Source organism: Melopsittacus undulatus, chromosome 1 (genome assembly GCF_012275295.1).
Source record: "Melopsittacus undulatus isolate bMelUnd1 chromosome 1, bMelUnd1.mat.Z, whole genome shotgun sequence".
In the NCBI taxonomy this organism is placed as follows: domain Eukaryota; kingdom Metazoa; phylum Chordata; class Aves; order Psittaciformes; family Psittaculidae; genus Melopsittacus; species Melopsittacus undulatus.
The window spans coordinates 133393724-133414947 of NC_047527.1; positions in this window are offsets into that span (position 1 = coordinate 133393724).

A 21224-nucleotide genomic window follows, 5' to 3' on the forward strand; every position below is an offset into this window, starting at 1 on the left:
GCCAATGGAAATGATTACACTGATATTTTATTCAAAAAGACCTTATTTAAATTAAACCCTGACATGTTTGTTCTACTCACATTGCATATGAATTCTCATAATAATTTTTCATTAAAGTAATGAAAAAACAACCTACATGTAAAGTAAGCTATTTTAATATCTTTTTGCAGAAATATCTTATAATTCTAAATTGTCAGAGTACATTAGATGCCTTAGAGATAATTTGGATCTTATTTCAAGTGTGTTTTGAAGTATCATTCTTTTGTCTGTATCTGTTTAATGTTCATTCATACTTGATAGCATTATTTTGTTGAGAAATAGAGTATAATTAATTATTCCTATTGTGTTTCTCTTGATGCATTTTTAGTGCTGCTAACTTTAAAACAGATTTTGTGCTTGAACAACTGTGAAAAGTGGAATACTAGCTAGTGGAATACTAGGCACAGGAGGGCATACTTTTCGCCAGTAACTACAAGCTGAGGGGTGGGTGGGTGGCATGTACACCACCAAGGCAAATCTAAGCAGAAAATTAGAGATAATTTCTGTTTCTTTCGTGGTGTTCACTAGTATGTTTTTAGTTTTTTTCCTTTCTGTGGCTGCAACTGAACTGACATGTTGACTGTTGTAGGAAAGATATGACGTACTTTCTATATAGGGCAATTAACTGCCTCAGAGAATTCATTATCTAAGTTGTTAAGCAATTTATAACATTAGTATATAGATGTTCTTCACTAAGATCTGCATCCATAGTGTTTTGCATAGTATGAAAAGGAACATGAGCTAGTCCTGTCATGTATAACGTCTGTATGGCTAAATTCTGTATAGACACTATAGAGAAACAATATTTAGGGAAACACAGAAACAAAAAATAAGTTGCCCAATATCATTCAGCAAATCATCAGCAAACTGGAGAATGAGACCTACATCTCCTGAATTCCAGTCCAGTGCATAAATCATATCCTTTCAGGTGTGTATCTTTTTTTCTTGTATGCTTGTACTTTTTAATGTAACCTGTGCAAAAGTCAGAGAAACAGGCATAGCTGTACTTATTATATAGCTAATTAAAAAAGACTGCAAATTGTGGGACTCACAATGTTGAAACACTGTACTGAACTGCTCCTAACTTTTGATTATTTGCAATTTCAAGTACTTTCTCAGAATGCACTGTATGTGTATTCTGTAGCCTGATTTACATATGTTTTGCTCTACCTGAATCATTTCCCAGTCTCCTGTCATATCCCCAAATAATCAAATGTTGACATTGGATCAAATTATTAGTTTTATTCCATAAGGGAATTCCTATTTACAGTCACAGAATAATGTATTTAATGAATATTACTTTTAGTTATTATAGCTATAGTAGTCTTATGGGCTGATTATTGGTATTTCATATCAAGAAATTTGACAATTATTTCATGAACTTATGTAATTACATTAATTAAAGAAGAAAAGCCAACAACATTCCTTGCTAAAAATGAAAAAAGTATCAAGCATTGACTTCCCAAGCTGAATGATATACACAGTTTTAGCATGTATGAATTCTGTCCTGCTTTTAGGGAGAACTGGCAATTCTGATTGCATTTCAGATGCGAAAATAGGAAACCACTTGAGAGTGTTTGGTTTTGACTGTATGAATTCACCATGCATTTGAATTTAAAAACTTCTCAACAGAAAGTTTAATTGTTCAATTTGTCTTGTTAGAGAACAGCAATTTGAAAGAAATGTCCTCTAATTTATTTTGTTTCTTGACGTGCAGGAAGCTGAATCATGTCAAAGCTCTCTGTTCAACTCTGCTCAACAGGAGATGGTGAGAACTGTGATGAGAAAACTAGTGATTTTAAAATATTTGACATTTAAGTCCTCAAATTTCCTACCAAACTAAAAACATCTATTTAGGTTTTCTTTCCATATTTGAACTGGTTGTTCATTGTCATATTTTGACTTAAGTTTATAATTTCCACCAGACAGGACATGTTCCCTGAATTAAGCTGTAAATAGAGTTCTTCCGTTTTGCTTAAAATTTAGACTTACCAGAGCTTCAGTCTTTTATCTGCCTCCCTCTCCATTGGTGCAATGTAAGCAAACATGGATAGCGTTTAGCCATAACAGAGGCAGTTAGCCATTAACAATGGCATCAGTAGTCTGCCACATTCAAAATCTTGTTTACAGACAATATGTGTGTGTGTGTGTATATGTCTAAAATATATATCCATGATTTTTGAAATTAATCTAGTTGGAATCTTAGCAGTCTAATTCAAGAATCATTACTAGTCTAGATCTGTTGCAGAAAAAAAAGGTTCATTTTCTCTTGTATCATTCTTATACATTTGCTGATATACTTTACACCTTTGCCATTACTTCATCAGCCTGCAGCTCCATCCTGGATTTATAATGTATGGTACATTTTACATGTACTGGATACTGCTCCTTTGTTTTCTTAGCTACCTCTAAACTCAGCTTTGTCTGCATTTTGTTATTGACCATGGTTGAGTTGTTTCTAGTCACCAGTGCTAAGTCTGTGTCTCATCTCTATCCTCCTTTACCTGTACTCCTATATACCACATTCTGTGTCTCCACTTCTTAAAGTCTCTCCTATAGGACCAGGCTAGTACCTCTTCATCCTACATTATGTTAGTCATAAGTACTCACACACAGAGTAACTGTTCTTTACTATTTAAATAAAACTATGGCTGTACAAAGATAAACAAAAGCAAAGAAAAGAAGGAAGACCTTGTTACTGAAGTGTAGTCACTATGGTGTGGCTAATGTATGGTCAACAATATTCATTTGAAGAGAGGGTATGTTTTAGAGCTTGCCAAAATGGTCAATTGCAGCTGCTGAGTGTCTGACCACATGGCAGAACAAGTGGTTGGATAGATGAATTTCAGAGCAGCAAACACTGCCACAGCAGGATAAAAAGATGAAAACTGGAGATCCAGCACACAAGACAGAAAATGAGTCTCTTTGCTAAAGGTGTGGTCTGGATGCCAATGCTGCCTGGGCACCTGGTGCACATTAGCAGTGCTGCTGGATGGGAGGAGAGCACTGGGTTTGTGAACTGAGCAGAACATGTTCATAAACTAAGGTGTTCCAGCAGTCTGTAAGTATCTCGGGTCCTTGATAGAGGGCCCCATGAAGAGTAATTTGACAATTATATTGATTGGAAGTACTGAAAAGATCATGTTGACTATGAGGATATAGTATTGGAGAATGGGAGGTCAAATAATTTGGTCTATGAGCCATCTTTTCTACCTAATCCTCAGACAACATAGGGATGGAGTTGTCCTGCAAACTACCTTCCTGAGTTTCTTCCTATGTGTAATATATATACACTCTACAAATGCATACATAAATTAATTGAAACAATTACTTAATGTTTGCTCACTTAGAAGAGTTTTTAAAACTATGTTTTAATTAGCAATATCTGGAATCAAAGATTTACATTTCGTTAGCTTGATCACAATGATTAATTCTTTACCTTTTCTCAGACAGGTTATAATGCAATGGAATTACACAAGATGATAAATGTTGGCAGAACATGTCAGTTTGATATAGTGGGTCTGATGCTCTGGCCTGCAGCCAGTGACTCAGCATATGCCTGAAGGATTTAGTATTTAATATCTGTTGTGATTCATTTGTAGTCCAAATGCAGCTAATGAAAATAAACTGGAGACAGCAGTGTGCCAAGCAGAAGCAGGACTGACCAATTTTTCACCTCTTAGCAGTGTTAGTATGAATGATCCTCTTCTGAAGACTTGTAGGAGACAGCAGCAGCACAGTAAACCCCAGAGACTTTTTTAAAGCTCTACAATGTAATCTGTTAGTTTTAAATTATGTTGTGCTGAATAGATCATATCTGCAATTAGGTTTATATTGCAGAGAGAAAGCAAATAAATGAGGGAGGTGTAGCACTCTGTAACTGCAGACAGCTATTTTTAAAGATGTCTTCAGTGAGTTTAAATTAATGTTGGCCTATTTGTAATCTTCCTTTCTTTGAGACAGACATTTCCCATGCTCCTTTACATATGGGTTGAATACCCTGTCTGAATAAGAGAGCCTGGCAGTTAATTAGAACTTTGCCTTGAGTGATCTGCTCACTCTCTTTCAGAAAGATTAAATGATGATGCAATAATAGTGATTTTTTAAAATTTAAAAATAATTATAGAATGGATGGAAATAGATGTTCCTGATGTGGAGTGATGGACAATAAAAAATGCTGTGTTCAGGTTAATCAACAATGAACTTATTTCTCATAGCCCTGTTCTCAGTAAGAAGTGACTGCTGACACATGCTAGTGGAAATGGGTGAGTACAAACTTTTTTTGCCAATAGGAAACTCACTTACTGTTCAGACTGAACTAGGTGAAACTGAGTCTAATTGACAGAGCAGAACGGTGGGAAACTTATTAAAAGTGCCTGGAAATGCAAAGCACAGCAGTCGTAATAAAGTGTTGTTCTGCTGAAATCACTATACATTGTAGGGCATTTTGAGTATCTGATCAGGCTTACCTCTACAGTTTCATTTGTTGAGATGTGAGACTTCCCATACCCAATAAATCTTCCTGTATGTATTTCCAAGAATGAGAATCCATTAGTCCCTTTCATAAATTTTCTAAACCCTGTAGCTTTTGCTTTGGTACATCTAGCACTGGGATCAAAGAATTTCTACAAGGGAGGAATTCTTTCAGCTTCTTCTTACCATTTTAACATAGGAAAACATGTAATACGGCTGCAATATAGAGTCAGAGCAGTGAGCAAACACCCAGCACACTGAGACTCTGCTGGTGGGTACTCAGGGGAAACGTACTTTGTTGAAACTGTCACCATAAAGGCATTCTGGAAGTTGACTGTGCTCTTTTCCAGGATGCTTAAAAAGTATGTGCAGGTTTCAGTCAGAAGTTTTCTCACAGTTATTAGTAGTGGAAAAAAATAATCTCCATATGAACCTATGATGCAAGGAATAGTAACAAACTAAGGAGAAGGTTAAGAGTTTTCTTCAGACTATGTATTGATTGCCTTAACTTAGTATAGGGAACAGATATGTTCTTGTTCTTGCTACTCCTGTGGTTAAAATATAACCCAGAATAGAATATGTAACTGCAACACATTGTTTAAAATCAGAGAGCCTTTTCCCTCAAGGAGATGAATGTCTGACAAGAACCTGTTTCAACTAGTCTCTAAAAGACTTGAAGTTGCCAGCTGGGGAAACTGCCAAAGGTGAAAAGTGCACAGCGAGGAAGACTTCTTGCTTCACCCAGACGGACCCCGGCCCAAGACCACCAGATGGCAGTGCATAGGTGCAGAGGGGAGGGGAATGGTATTAATGAGTTCTTGGAACTAATTGTAATAATCCCCTCCTATGCGTGTGAAATCTGATGAATATGTAGGTTTGTGGGTAATAAATATCCAGCTTGTTGAGCTCTTGGTGTGCCAATTAGGAGGAGGGATCCCCTTCGCACTCGGCACCGCAATAAACATACCTGCTTCTGTTCCATAAGTCACCTAAGCTATGCCCAACCATTTTGGTATCCAAGCTTCAATTCTAATCTTAAATTGAATCTTAACCTAACCTTTTATCACCTTCTGTTTCAAGTACTTTAGGTGTTCCTGACTTGTTTTTTTTAGCCTATGAAGAGAAGGTAGCATACTTATGTGTAGAGGAGAGAATAATTTCCTCAGGCTATTTTCCAAGATTTGCTTTTTTGTTTTGTGTGTTTCTCTGTAGCTGCACTCTTCTTTTGTGCACCTCGGAAAGATCTAGAGGATGTTCTTAGCTCTTCAACCAAACATACATGGCAACAGCTGTATCTTTTGTTTAATGAAGAGGGGTTACCCATCTTTTTTTGAATGCGTGCTTGTTTCCCCTCTATGGCCTCATTCCTATTTATGAAGACTGAACATTGCGAATGTTCACTGTTTACTGCTTCTGAGGCACAAGCCAAATGTATCTCATTTAAATAAACTTCAGAAAAATGTTGAAAGGCATACAAAAATGTTTAACCATAATCTGTAAAAGGAAACAGTGAATTTTGGACTGAATTTCTGTAGTCATCACTGTAGCACATACTGCTTTACTTCCCTAAAGCAAATGGCATATTTCTTCTTAACTAAAATGTATTAATTGCTTGACAGTAATTATTCTACATGCTTGATTCATTAGTGAGTAAAATAATATTAACACTTAAATATCCTTAATGTTAAGGACTAACATCCTATATCTTTGCATCGTTTGTATGTTTGGAAAAAGCCTTCAGATTTGTTGTTATTTTATGTTCAACAAAGTTTTTGCATTTTTTTTCATTCAATTTTAGGCAGGGTGAAGATTATTGCTATGTGTCAATGGGGTGAAGTAGATGGAGGAAGAGGGAAGAAGACTAGGAATCAGAATAAATGTTTTGGTATTTCATGATTACATTTGGGAGTTCTGTTTAGATGAGACAAGAGAGCTGTATTTTTGTAACATATGGGAGAATTTAATAGTAATTTGCATTCTTATCCATGTAAGCCTCTGAAGTGCTTCAAACACTAATGAACCAAATCTCTTAGAACCCAAACAAGGTAAAGATTAAGATCCTCATCTAACAGATGCAAAAGCTATACAAAGAGACAAAGGTGCTAGCAGTAGCCTAGCTCATTTACCCATGGACAAGACCTCTTGTGGAAGTAAAGCGTATCATGGATGAAAACAGCAAGCTCTTGAGAATTTGGTGTGGACCTATTTCACTCCAAGCTGTAAGATCAAGGTCTCTTGGTTCTTTGGCTTGTACTTCAGCAATTACATCCTCTTCTCTCAAAATGGTGATCTTGCATCTAAGAATATTTATTTGCTTGTTTGAAAAAAGCTTTCCTATGTGTTTCTGAAGAAGAGAAAAAGTCTAGTTTATACGAGCTTGACTCACTTTCCAGTCCTGATACTCACACCACAGTTACTCAGAAAATGAAGTGATATAAAGCAGTGTTTTGCCATCATTCCCAGCTGTAGTTGATGCAGCTGTTTGCATGGGTACCCTAGTACTGCCACTAGCAAACTGAAAATAAGAAGACAAAAACTAGAGTGGTAGAAAGGGGTGTGCAGATGCAGCTTTGAAGAAAAGGAGCTTGGTGTCCTGGTGACAGCAAACTGAACATATGCCAGCAATGTGCCCTTGCCACAAAGAAAGTGAATGGCATTCTGGGTTACATTGTGAGGAGTTTTGACAGATAATCAAAGGAGCTGATCCTTATAGCCTTCTATGAGGAAGTGACTAGGTGGAGGGATGATGGTAGAGCGGTAGATGTGGTTTTCTTGATTTCAGTAAGGCATTTGATGCTGTCTCCCACAGCATTCTCATAGATAAGCTAAGAAAGTGTGGGCTTGATGATCAGGTAGTGAGGTGGATCAAGAACTGGTTGAAAGGAAGAAGGCAGAGAGTTGTGGTCAATGGGGCAGAATCTAGTTGGAGGTCTGTGACTAGTGGAGTCCCTCAGGGGTCGGTGCTGGGACCAGTGCTGTTTAATATTTTCATCAATGACCCGGATGAGGGAACTGAGTGTACCCTCAGCAGATTTGCTGATGACACTAAACTGGGAGGAGTGGCTGACACACCAGAAGGCTGTGTTGCCATTCAGCGAGACCTGGACAGGCTGGAGAGTTGGGCAGGGAGAAACTTGTTGAAATTCAACAAGAGCAAGTGTAGAGTCTTGCATCTGGGGAAGAACAACCCCATGTACCAGTACAGGTTGGGGGTTGACCTGCTGGAAAGGAGTGAAGGGGAAAGGGACCTGAGGGTCCTGGTGGACAGGAGGATGACCATGAGCCAGCAATGTGCCCTTGTGGCCAAGAAGGCCAATGGCATCCTAGGGTGCATTAGAAAGGGCAATGCATTAGTAGGGCAAGAGAGGTTCTCCTTCCCCTCTACTCTGCCTTGGTGAGGCCACATCTGGAATATTGCGTCCAGTTCTGGGCCCCTCAGTTCAAGAAGGACAGGGAATTGCTTGAAAGAGTCCAGGGCAGAGCCACAAAGATGATTAAGGGAGTGGAACACCTCCCTTATGAGGAGAGGCTGAGGGAGCTGGGTCTCTTTAGCTTGGAGAAGAGGAGACTGAGGGGTGACCTCATCAGTGTTTACAAATATGCAAAGGGTGGGTGTCAGGATGATGGAGCTAGGCTTTTTTCAGCGATATCCAGTGACAGGACAAGGGGCAATGGGTGTAAACTGGAGCATAGGAGGTTCCATGTTAACATCAGGAAGAACTTCTTTACTGTGAGAGTGACAGAGCACTGGAACAGGTTGCCCAGGGAGGTTGTGGAGTCTCCTACGTTGGAGATATTCAAGGCCCGCCTGGACAAGTTCCTGTGTGATGTATTCTAGGTTACCCTGCTCTTGCAGGGGGTTTAGACTAGATGATCTTTTGAGGTCCTTTCCAACCCTCGGGATTCTGTGATTCCCCTCTGCTCTGCACTGTTGAGGCCACACCTGAAGTATTGTGTGAAGTTGTGGGCTCCCCAGTAAAAGAGAGACATGGACATACTGGATGAAGTCCAACAAAGGGCCATGAAGATGAAAAAAGGACAGGAGCATCTCTCTGATGATGAAAGGCTGATACAGATGGGACTGTTCAATCTAGAGAAGAGAAAGCTGAGAGGGCGGCCTTATCAATGTTTATAAATACTCAAAGGGAGGGTGCAAAGAAGATGGAACCAGGCTCTTTTCAGTGGTGCCCTGTGGCAGGATAAGAGGTTACCACAAACTGAAATGCAAGATTTTCCCTCTGAACATCAGGAATCACGTTTTTTACTGTGAGGGTGATGGAGAACTGGCACAGGCTGCGCAGGGCAGTTGTGGATTCTCCATCCTTTGAGCTACTCAGAAACAGTCTGGATGTGGTCAGCCAGCTCTAGGTAGCCCTGCTTGAGCAGAGCAGTTGAACAAGACATATTCTAGAGGTCCCATTCAACATAAACCATTTTGTAGTTCTATGAATTTCCTTTATGATCTTATAGCTGCTCTGCAAAACTCAGAAGTTTAGAAGTGGTCTGCAAAACTCAGTTTTTAATAACTGCTGTGGATATCAGCACTTCCATTTATAATCACTAAGTGTTCTGTGTACAATAGTCATGAATGAATATGAGCCTACCCTGCAGACCAATATTTTGACAACTTTTTGATTGTGAAAATGCTAACTGCTCCTCTGTGATAGCCTTCCTAGATGGTACTGATTAAATACGGAATGACTTTCTTAGTTATTCAATACTAGAGGGGAAATGATGCAATGTGCCATTGAAACAAATAGATAACATTTATATGAATCATGAAATGTGCTATCTAAATAGGACTGCCTTGCAGTAGTCATTAAATTTGGCTTTTGTTTTCTTTAGCTTATTATGTCCTAAAAATCTTTCTGCAAAGGCTATTCGTATTGTGAGAAAAAAAATATACCGAAAATAAAATTAAGAATTCTGGCACAATTTAGTCTTTTATTGCTGATAATGTATTCTTACAAAACTGAAAGTAACCCACAGATAAAAGGGCATGGAACTGGTAGCATTTCAGAGGGCTGAGAGAGAAAAGTTGCCCATAACATGCTAAATCAGTGCTTTTCTTCTACTTACCTTTCTTTATTAGATATGGGAAGTATGGCAAAGTAAGATGTATCTCTATATAGGAGTCATTATTTTCAATGTATTAATAATAGCTGTTGTATTTATACTGTATTGCTTTCATGACTGCATTGTTTTTCTTTCTTATTGCTTCTTCTTATTGCTATTTTTCTTATTATTTCTTATTTCTTTCATCCTTAGACTCTCAGAGGTGTTATTAGGGGCATTGGAAACATTCAGCTCTAGTGATCCTGTAGAAATGTGCTCTCTGCAGTGACTGCTGGAATGCTCACAAACTGGAGGCTTCTTGGCTTCCAACTGAGCTGCTTGGGAGATATCACCCATTGGTGCAGAGCATTCCCTGACTCTTTTTCTCGATAATTTGATCAGTTTCCATGTATACTGGGGATCACAAGTTAGAAAATTAATGTCAGGTATTTTTTCATTTTTATTATTCAGTGAAACCATACATTTTACGTGATGCATGAAACAGCCAAGTAAAATCTGATCCCTTTAGTTTCAATCTCTTATCTTGGAAATTCATAGGTCCTGCAGTACACTGCCTTTCACACACACACACACACACACCTTTGCCTCCTCATTTGGCTGTACTTTGTCCACTCAAACTCATTATATCATCATTAATTTCAGATCTGTGTAGTAAAAATCTATAAGTCTTCTTTCTAACTGTTTGGGATATTGTTTATTTGTTCACCTCTTACCCACAGTGTATATGTTGCTGAGTCAAAAATGCGTATTTTGTTCTCTGTTAGATGGAAAGCTGCAGGTGCTTCTAAGTGCCATCAGACACACTAAAAACTGGCTGGCAGTTACACTAAAATGTCAGAGCTTTCATTCAGAGAACTAGGGACATAAGTTTTCTAGCACTCAGTGAGGCATGAAATCTTATTTATGCCTTCTAGAAATGTAAGTTAGGTATACAAATACTAACCCTTTGCTTGTTCTGGATTTTGTTCTAGTTCCTTATACTGACAGCAGTGTCTTTTTAAGTGTTGTTTTTCTACAAATTTATGTTGGCTTTTTAGCCTGTCCTCAGGTGCAAATGTAATAATGTCTTTTAAACACATTTAGAGTTTTGTTTTTCCTTTTTGGCTCTGGACAGTGTCATTTGCTTCCTGACTCTTAGACCTTTTATTTAATATGCATTAGCCTGAAACATTTCGTGAAATGGTTTGAACATGAATTTTAATATATTTCAGAGACTTAATAGGTATTAATAGAGCAATAATACCTACAGTAGCAGGCACAAACTGGATTTGCAGCTTTACAGCTTGTAAATTACAGCCAATGTACTGAGGGCAAACACCATTAAGAGAACATAATTTGAACATTAACGAGATTGTGTTTGCAATCAGGACATCTGCCAAAACCATATCTGAAGATCTTCTAGCACAGTTCTTTTGCAGCATGCATTTATACAATGCCGGATGTCTTCATCTGTTTAATTAAGGATTTTGAAGTACAGCCAGAAGGATAATTACTACAGTAATACCAGATACAAATACAACTTAAACAGAGGTAATGTTTCTAAAATCTGGTCTGCCAGCAGCACTGGATGTAGAACTCTATGTACTTGAGATGTTGGAGGAATTCCTGTCCAATGTGGGCCTCACAGAGGATCAAGAGAGCTGGCAGTTACTTTGCTAATCTGTTTTCAATCTCTACCTGAAACTACATTGACTTGAGTAGAACACCTAGATAAGAAGATTTGAACGTGGTGTTGCTTCAAGAAGAAAGATCTTCCTAGCTGGAGGTTGTGTGTGGCTGAAAATCAGAAGGGAGAATCAGTTGCATTTTATACCTAGGGTTTCTGGTAGTTTGTCTATTTTGAGATTTCCATTACGTGAAGGAATATAAACTTCCCAAGTCTTTCTCCAAGCACTGAATGAAATGTTGTCATCTTCCCAACCCTATAAATGTTCCCAATCACTTAAAAATTCCAAGCACAGGACTTCATTCCATGTTGATAAAGGATTTGAATAATAATTCTGGTAAGAAGGTGTGAAGCTTGAAATGCAAGGTTGTCTGTCTGCATTAAATAGCATGTCTAAAATGTGACAGAGAACGGGCAGATGCAGTGGACATTAAATATTTTGCACAGAAATAATTTTATATACCTTCAGTACTTGGTTTGTCCGATGCAGCTACCAAGAATGCACTGTTTTACATCAGTTCTGATGATAGATTTTGATATATATCAGTGGGGAACAATTTCTTTGAACTCAAGAGAAATTACTTCATGGAAGTTGGACATACCAGATCGTTACCAGATCATGGATGGTAGATGACAGACACTACATACAAAATTTATTCTTGAGACAGTGACTGAGAATAGAAAGTCCAATTAAAACTCTATGGGCTATTCATGTAGCCAGATGATTGGCACAAGCTCAATCGTTGTCTTATGTCTAGCTCTGCAAGTCACAGATGACTTTAGGTTTTGGTTTTCTTGGCATACAGCTAAAATCCTGGAATTTGCTCTCTATTCCCATACTAATCACAGAATCCCAAGGGTTGGAAGGGACCTCGAAAGATCATATAGTCCAACCCCCCTGCAAGAGCAGGGTAACCTAGAGTACATCACACAGGAACTTGTCCAGGTGGGCCTTGAATATCTCCAACGTAGGAGACTCCACAACCCCCCTGGGCAACCTGTTTCAGTGCTCTGTCACTCTCACAGTAAAGAAGTTCTTCCTGATGTTAACCTGGAACCTCCTATGCTCCAATTTACACCCATTGCCCCTTGTCCTGTCACTGGATATCGCTGAAAAAAGCCTAGCTCCATCATCCTGACACCCACCCTTTACATATTTGTAAACACTGATGAGGTCACCCCTCAGTCTCCTCCAAGCTAAAGAGACCCAGCTCCCTCAGCCTCTCCTCATAAGGGAGGTGTTCCACTCCCTTAATCATCTTTGTGGCTCTGCACTGGACTCTTTCAAGCAATTCCCTGTCCTTCTTGAACTGAGGGGCCCAGAACTGGATGCAATATTCCAGATGTGGCCTCACCAAGGCAGAGTAGAGGGGGAGGAGAACCTCTCTTGCCCTACTCACCACACCCTTTCTAATGCACCCTAGGATGCCATTGGCCTTCTTGGCCACAAGGGCACATTGCTGGCTCATGGTCATCCTCCTATCCACCAGGACCCCCAGGTCCCTTTCCTCTTCACTCCTTTCCAGCAGGTCAACCCCCAACCTGTACTGGTACATGGGGTTGTTCTTCCCCAGATGCAAGACTCTACACTTGCCCTTGTTGAATTTCATCAAGTTTCTCCCTGCCCAACTCTCCAGCCTGTCCAGGTCTCACTGAATGGCAACACAGCCTTCTGGTGTGTCAGCCACTCCTCCCAGTTTAGTGTCATCAGCAAACTTGCTGAGGGTACACTCAGTTCCCTCATCCAGGTCATTGACAGCACTGGTCCCAGCACCGACCCCTGAGGGACTCCACTAGTCACAGACCTCCAGCTAGATTCTGCCCCATTGACCACAACTCTCTGCCTTCTTCCTTTCAACCAGTTCTTGACCCACCTCACTACCTGATCGTCAAGCCCACACTTTCTTAGCTTATCTATGAGAATGCTGTGGGAGACAGCATCAAATGCCTTACTGAAATCAAGAAAAACCACATCTACCGCTCTACCATCATCCCTCCACCTAGTCACTTCCCCATAGAAGGCTGTAATGTTGGTCAAACATGACTTCCCCCTCATAAAACCATGTTGGCTGTTCTTAATAACCCCCTCATCCTTGTTATGCCTAGAGATGGTGTCAAGAATAAGTTGTTCCATCACCTTTCCAGGGATGGAGGTAAGGCTGACTGGTCTATAATTACCCGGGTTCTCCTTCGTGCCCTTCTTATAGACTGGTGTGACATTTGCCATCTTCCAATCCTCAGGCACCTCTCCCATTTCCCATGACTTACCAAAGATGATGGAGAGTGGCCTAGCAATGACTTCCACCAGCTCCCTCAGCACCCGTGGGTGCATTCCATCCGGACCCATTGATTTATAGATGTCCAGATTGCATAGCTGATCCCTAACCCAATCCTCATCTACCAAAGCAAACTCCTCCTTTATCCTGACTCCTTTTGGGGCTATAGGAATCTGGGGCCCCCGGGGAGAGTCTGCAGGAGTAAAGACAGAGGCAAAGAAAGCATTCAGCACTTCTGCCTTCTTTATATCCTCTGTCTCCAGGGCACCCACCTTGTCCAACAGTGGGCCTATATTGCCTCCTGTGTTAGTTTTATTTGCTATGTATTTGAAGAAGCCTTTTCTATTGTCCTTAATCCAACTAGCAAGATTAATTTCCAAGGAGGCCTTAGCTGTCCTAATTGCCTCCCTACATCCTCTAACAACTGTCCTATATTCCTCCCAAGTGGCCAGCCCCTCCTTCCATAATCCATAGATTCTCCTTTTCCACTTGAGTTTGCCCAGCAGCTCCTTGTTTAACCACACTGGTCTCCTAGATCCCTTACTTGATTTCCTACTCATGGGGATGCTCTGATCCTGAGCTTGGAAGAAGTGGTCCTTGAATGCTGACCAACTATCTTGAGCCCCTTTACCGCCTAGTACCCTTTCCCATGGGACTTCCCTTAGCAGTTGATTGAACAGGCCAAAGTTGGCCCTTCGGAAATCCAGAACTGTGGCCTTGCTAGGTATTCTGTTCCTCCCACACAGGATCCTAAACTCCACCATCTCATGGTCACTGCAGCCAAGGCTGCCATTGACCATCACCACTTCAATCAGACCCTCCTTCTTGGTGAGTACTAAATCTAGCAGCGCTCCTCTCCTAGTTGGTTTGTCCACCATCTGCATTAAGAAGTGTCATGGTTTGAGCATGTTTTGAGGGTGTTTTTGTTCAAGGTTTTTTCCAGCCAGGTGGAGGAGGGAAGGCCGGGAGGAAGGAGAGACAGGACACCTGACCCAGGCTAGTCAATGAGGTATTCCATACCATAGCACGTGATGCCCAGGATGCATACTGGGAGAGAGAGAGCTGGAGGGGTAGAGCTCTAGAGGAAAATGGAGGAAGGAGCATGCGGTGCTCAGCCGGGCAGGATGGAGTGAGTTATGGGTCGGTGGCTGGTGGGGTGTTGTATTCTTTTCACTTGTTGTTTGCTGTATCATTATTATTTGTAGTAGTAAATGGCAGTAGGGGTTTTGTGTTATGCCTTAGCAATTAAACTGTTCTTATCTCAATCCGTGGGGGCTACATTCTTAGGATTTTCCTTCCTAACTCTCCAGGAGTAGGGGGACTTGGTTTAAACCACGACAAGAAGTTATCATCAATACACTGGAGAAAGCTCCTAGACTGTGAATGATTGGCTGTGTGAGTCTTCCAGCAAATATCAGAGTAGTTAAAATCCCCCATGAGGACTAAGGCATGTAGTCACGAGGCTGCTTTCAGTTGCCTGTAGAAAGCCTCATCAACTCCTTCGTCCTGATCAGGAGGTCTATAATAGACTCCCACAACTGTATCACCCGTACCAGTCTGTCTTTTAATTTGTACCCACAGACATTCCACTTTCTCCTCATCTGCCCCTGGACAGAACTCAATACATTCTAGTCGCTCTCTCACATAAAGAGCAACTCCACCACCTCGCTTTGCTGACCTATCTTTCCTAAAAAGGACATAGCCATCCATGAGCACATTCCAGTCATGTGAGCTGTCCCACCATGTCTCTGTAATTGCCACTAGTTCACAACCTTTAGACCGCACACAGACTTCTAATTCCTCCTGTTTATTCCCCATGCTGCGTTCATTGGTGTACAGGCATTTCAGGGAGCGAGCAGAGCACGCTGATGGCACCCTTGGGAGGCAGGAGGCCTTCTGGTCTTCATTAATAGTAGAACAATGACCCACTAGTTCAGCTACGACCCCCTCACACTTTGAATCTAACCTGAAGCTCTGTGAGTGAGCTCTGCTAACTCTTGTCCTAGTGCCCTTTTTCACCTGCGGGACAGGGTCTAAACAACTATCCTTTCCCTCAAATGAAACAATAGATTGATAGTCCTCCCTAGTCCGCCATCCTTCAAGCCCTAGCATGTTTCTCTTGGGCTTGTCCCTGAAAGGCTCAGGTAAATCCCCTCCCCCCTTCATATCTAGTTTAAAGCCCTGTCAATAAGCCCTGCTAACCCCTGCCCCAAAACCCTTTTCCCCTCTGGGACTGGTGTATCCCACCTGCCACCAGCAAACCAGGTGTCTCGTACAGCAGCCCATGATTGAAAAATCCAAAACCCTGCCTTTGGCACCAGTCACGTAGCCATACATTAATCTGCAGACTCTTCCTATTTATCTCTTCACCCTTGCTTGTAACAGGTATGGAGGCAAACACCACTTGCACTCCAGAACCTTTAACCAGCTGTCCCAGGGCCCTGAAGTCTCTCTTCATTGCCCTTGCCCTCCTTGTAATAATTTCATCACTGCCAACCTGAAAAACCAGCAGCGGATAGTAGTCAGAGGGATGCACCAGATCAGAGAGCTTCTTTTTAACATCTCTAATCTGAGCTCCAGGTAGGCAGCAGACTTCCCTGTGGGATGGATCTGGTTGACAAATGGGCCCTTCTGTTCCTCTCAGAAGGGAGTCACCCACCACAATTACTCTTCTTTTCTTCTTGGTTGGGGAAGCTCTAAGGCATGGGGGTGAGTGACAAGCCCTAGGTGACTCACTAGATAGATTTACCTCTCCATCTCCATTTACCTGGCCCTCTAGTTCCAAGACCTCATACCTGTTATTCAAGGGCAACTGGGAGGGAGGAAGGGATTGCGAGGGTTTTTGCTTACCTCTCCAAGGAGGGACCTCCCTCCATACATCCTTGTCCCTTAAGTTCTCTCCTGTCTGATGGTAGGAGGGAAGGTGATCCATCACTTGTTCAACCACTTCCCTCTGCTCCTGCCTTAGGGGGTGGCTCCACCAATCTATTTCACTTACGCATTCTCTCGCATATGCTTTCCATATTTTTGAATCCTGCCTGTGATAATGTAACACCTTTTCTTCCTTTCTGCAGTAGTTTTTAGGCACCTGCAACTATTGTGTTTTGTTTCTATTGTTCTCTAACAGTATCTGCTGTAGTGAGCTTGTAAATCAGTTTCACCAAACGTGGGCTGGCTGCTCAGATCTCTCACAAAGGCTCCACACCAGAGTGAAAGCCACATGCTCTCTAAGGCTTTCTCACAAACCAGATCTTTGCAGCCTTGAGGACTAAAGAGCTGGTCTCTTTCCAAGTTGTTATATTGATAGACTTCACTATTTCCAAGGAGCTTTACCCTTTTTTGACAACAACACTTTTAAAACCAGTTTTATACATTTACACTAAAGAACCAGCCAGGGCCTCTTGGCCCAAAGCGTGAATGCCTTCACATTTTACTTTATCAACAATATGGGAGCAATTAGATGACCAATTGCCAATTGCGGCACAGTAGTCTTCAAAACTGGTAGAAGAGAACAGAAGAGGAAGTGCCACAGTGTTATTTCAGTGTCAGAGTGTTTTTCTAGATGTTCTGCTATGTTCTACCTTTGGGCTTTGTTTCAGGTTCCCAGTAGTTTCATGCTATTCAACCTATTCATCAAGCCTATTTTTAAAGCTTATATAGAAATCATAGCAACTTATCAGAGTGTGAACCTGTCACTCCAGCTATTCTACAGCTCTGTCTGGTTTACAGAGAAAGGATCATTATGCTGTACACACACCATGGCTGGAGCTGAAATGACAGTGGTGCATAGAAGCTGAATGTTCGATTTAGAAGTGACAAAAGAAGGATTTTCTGTTGTTAAGACAGCATGAAAAAAAAAAAGAATTCCTGTCCTCAAGGGTGGTGGACAAAGAGCATCATATTTGTTTTTACCTACCACAGCAGGAGCTACCCAGGAAAATCAGAAGCCTGAACAGCAGACATGAATGTCTTTTTGTGAGGTCTCTTCTGTCTCCAGTCACAGTGAATCTTCACTCCTGGTCTTCACTTATCACCCACTATTTCTTCCTCATATGCTGGAAGGACCAGTATCTCTTCAGAAAAAAAAATGTGCCTTCCGTCACTTTGAGGCTCTGTAGCCCTTTCAGGTTCTTCTATGTTAATATTTGTATGTGAAGCTAACTCATGTGGTACATTAGGTGACTGTTGATTAAATTAGAGTGATCTGAGGGAAAAAAATAATTAGATGCTAAGGAAACATTTTTAAAGGGAGTGTTTTAAATGGCTCAACATCTTCAAACTACTAATTTGGAGTTTCATTTCTTTCTGTTCCAGGAATGGCAATCTATCATTACTGTCCATAGGCAATTACTAGAATGGACAACCATGTACTTCTGAACTTTGTATACATTGTATAGGGAGCATTACGGAGAGATGGCAAGCTCAGAAGGAAATCCTAACAGAGGAACTGCATGATAATCTTTATCTAAGCACATAGGTCACAAAATGCAGGAGGAGACATTAGTAATATCTGTCTTACATTAAGCAGGCATATGGTCAGGGAATGCAGGAGAACTGTTACTGAAGCACTCATACTGAAAGTGTTGGAGTCCAGTAAAGAGGTGCCTGAAATTAGGAGGATTTTCTGAAAGCAGCGATGGCAAATGGCCATGACTATTATCCAGGTAAGTTTTTGAATTGGTAGCAAAAAAGCAAACTCTTGAAAACCTGGAATAAAATGAAAGAGTTTAATCATAAAGTTCTGAAGGATCTGTTCTTGACCTCAACAGCTGATATCCACCCAAAATTTTAGAAAAGTTATATTCTTGGTTAATGTAAAATGATATAAAATGTTAGCTAGTTCAGATGCTGTCCTAGTTTTGATAATCTTGTTTTTATGTGCAAAGAACAGAGGAAACCTCAAGATGGCTATAACTGATGACAACAGTTTGTTGTTCTTTTCTTTTTTAACTTACTATGTGAACTTTTTTATTCTCACTGCCGTCTACCGGGTTCCATTGCAAGTTTTCATATCTCTCTGTGCAGATCTTCTCTGGATCTTTCTGTTTTTCTTCCTGTTTATTCCCACAGGAAGAATTATGGCATCTTCTTAATAACAGAAGTGTTGGATTGAGAAAGAACTATCTCCCTAACATGCCTCTAGATTGTTTTTCTTTAGTAATTTGATCTCTGAATTGCAGCTTGATTAGAAAATGCTTGTCACTTAAAAAAGCAGAGTAAGAGAAGAAAAGCTTCAGCAGGAGTGGTAAAATAGGAGCATCTGTAGTCTGTTTTCTGTTTCTTAACACATGAAGCCATTTATTAAGCAATTTCATCTGATGTTTAATCAGTGTTTAAGTTATTTTTGGAAATTTGTACTGCTTATTTTGAATAAAGGCTTCTGTGTGGATATAGCTATTTTTGAAGAACACTGCTGGATTACATGTGTAAAACTAACATTAAACAGTTGTTTAAAAAAAAATCCTTGTCTTCTTGCATATCCATATAGAGATTGTCATGTATGAGGTAGAGACCTAAGTATCTGATACGTAATGAAAAACCAAGAGAAAGTTAGTGACCATAATCTTCAACTTCTGAAGTAATCTTTGTCTGTTTCACTCACTATACAGGGTAAATCATGTTTTCAGGGTGGTAATCTGCTGCAATGTCATGATGAGTCAACCACACACACTGTGTTGTACCTAACTGGTGAATTCTCTCTTGTCCTTTGCAGATTATCTCTACACAGTCTGACACATGGTTACTTTTTAGTTTCACAAGCATCATTTCAACACATTTGCCAATAAGTACAGGTCCATGACTTTAGATAATGCTGCCATATTTTAATTACAATGGTTCCAGCAATATATTAGTTGGCATTGCACTTGTTCTGGCACACTCAGAAACTGTTCTGGATTGCTCTCAAACTATAATGATAATTACAGAACCTTATAAACAAGGTTTAAAGTTTCTGTAAGGTAACACAGGATAATGGCTTAGATAAAAAAAAAAAGTGTTGATGCTCTTTTTGTTTTGTAGTAAATTAGTACATAGTTCTCAAGCAGCTCCTGCAGCTACAGGACCTGTTTAGCTGATGAACTATTGGATACAAGTAATCTTTAAATTGATTAGGTCATGGTCCTTTCAGAGAAAAGGAGCTTTAACAAATGACCAGTGCTCTCTGCAATCCAGGAATGTGAATGAAGATCAAAGCTCAGGAAACCAAAGGCATATGAAAAGCAAGATTAAATGCAATGTGCCATGTTAAATGTTTGGGAACTCTTACGCCAAATGATTATTGATGAAATAATAAGATCAGAGCTAGAATTCATCAGCTGAGCAGTTTTGAGTAGTCATGAGAAAATATCTTGCTGTCACAAGGTTGAACTAGAGCTATGGTTAATACAGGGAGTGCTCTACAGGTTTAAACACTGATGAGACAAGAAATTGAACAAAGGTATACTAAAAATGTATGAAACCCTTTGCATTTAGTTGAGAAAACATACTGAAAACTAGCTGAGCAACAAGAACTGGAAAATCATTAGATATTACAGGGAATAGCACAGGCCAGTGAACATGTTGTCAGCACAAGAGCTGGAGATAACTTATAGGTGAGAAATGGAGAAATCAATCAGAAAAAAAGAGAACAATAAGCTAAGGAACAGTAAATGTGAACATAGCAGGAAGTGGCAACATGAAGCATGACACGGGATTGTGATCTGTTGAAGCTGATCATATATAATGATAGAATCATTGAATACATAGGTATGTTCCTTGGCACTACATAATCCACTATTGTTCCTTCCCACAGCCCAAGGAGCCAGAATTTTACAGTTCTCTCCCCTGACCGGAGTTCCTGTTGCCTCCAAGTTTCCCATATTGGCTTGCATGCTTTTAGCCTGTGTCTGTATACTCTTAGCATAATATATATGGGCAGAAAAGCTTGTAATAGTGTGTTTTCCACCTAAGGGTTTCATGTAGCAGGAATATCTTGCTGACTGCCCAACTTGAGATGAGACGTGACAATGGAGATATCATCCTTTGACTTGATTGTATCAGTTGCTCCCATGATAATTCCTTGATTACATTTTTGTTGTCTTCCAGGTCAGTTGCCAATTAGGTGAATGTAGTTTACCAGTAAGATGGAAACATACAGAAAGAGAATAGACAGATCAGAAAATCTTTGGGAAAGCAGTAAAAGGTTGCAACAGCTGAGGTCTGACACCCGAGTCAGCTGACAGTACAGAGAGTCAAGCCAGGCAGACAAGCTCAGGTTCAGGGTGCATCTTAGCACAAATTAATTGATTTTTTTATGGCTGCTTTAGTGAAGCTTCCATTAAAGCCTTGGCAATAGCTCAAAGTAAGTCTGTGTTGAAGAGATTTAACTGCAATTGGAACAAATAATCCTTATGCAACAACTAAGTTATTGCTTCAGCAAGGAATGCATTTTTTTCACTTGTGTGTCCAAGAAACAAGGGAAAAGACACCCAGGAAGAACATTCAGGATGTCAGTGCTGTGTTGCATGTATTGAATTTTACTTGCAGTGCTGCCTTCGAAAGCCCCTTCACAGTAAAAAAACTCATAATCAGTTCAGAATTGCTTCCCTGAAAACACAACCTCTGAACCTGCAGGTTTTGTTTGCCAGGAGCCAGTCAATGCATGCATAGTTGAAATCTCTCTCACACACATGGTTTCTGCTTTTTCCAGTGTGCTT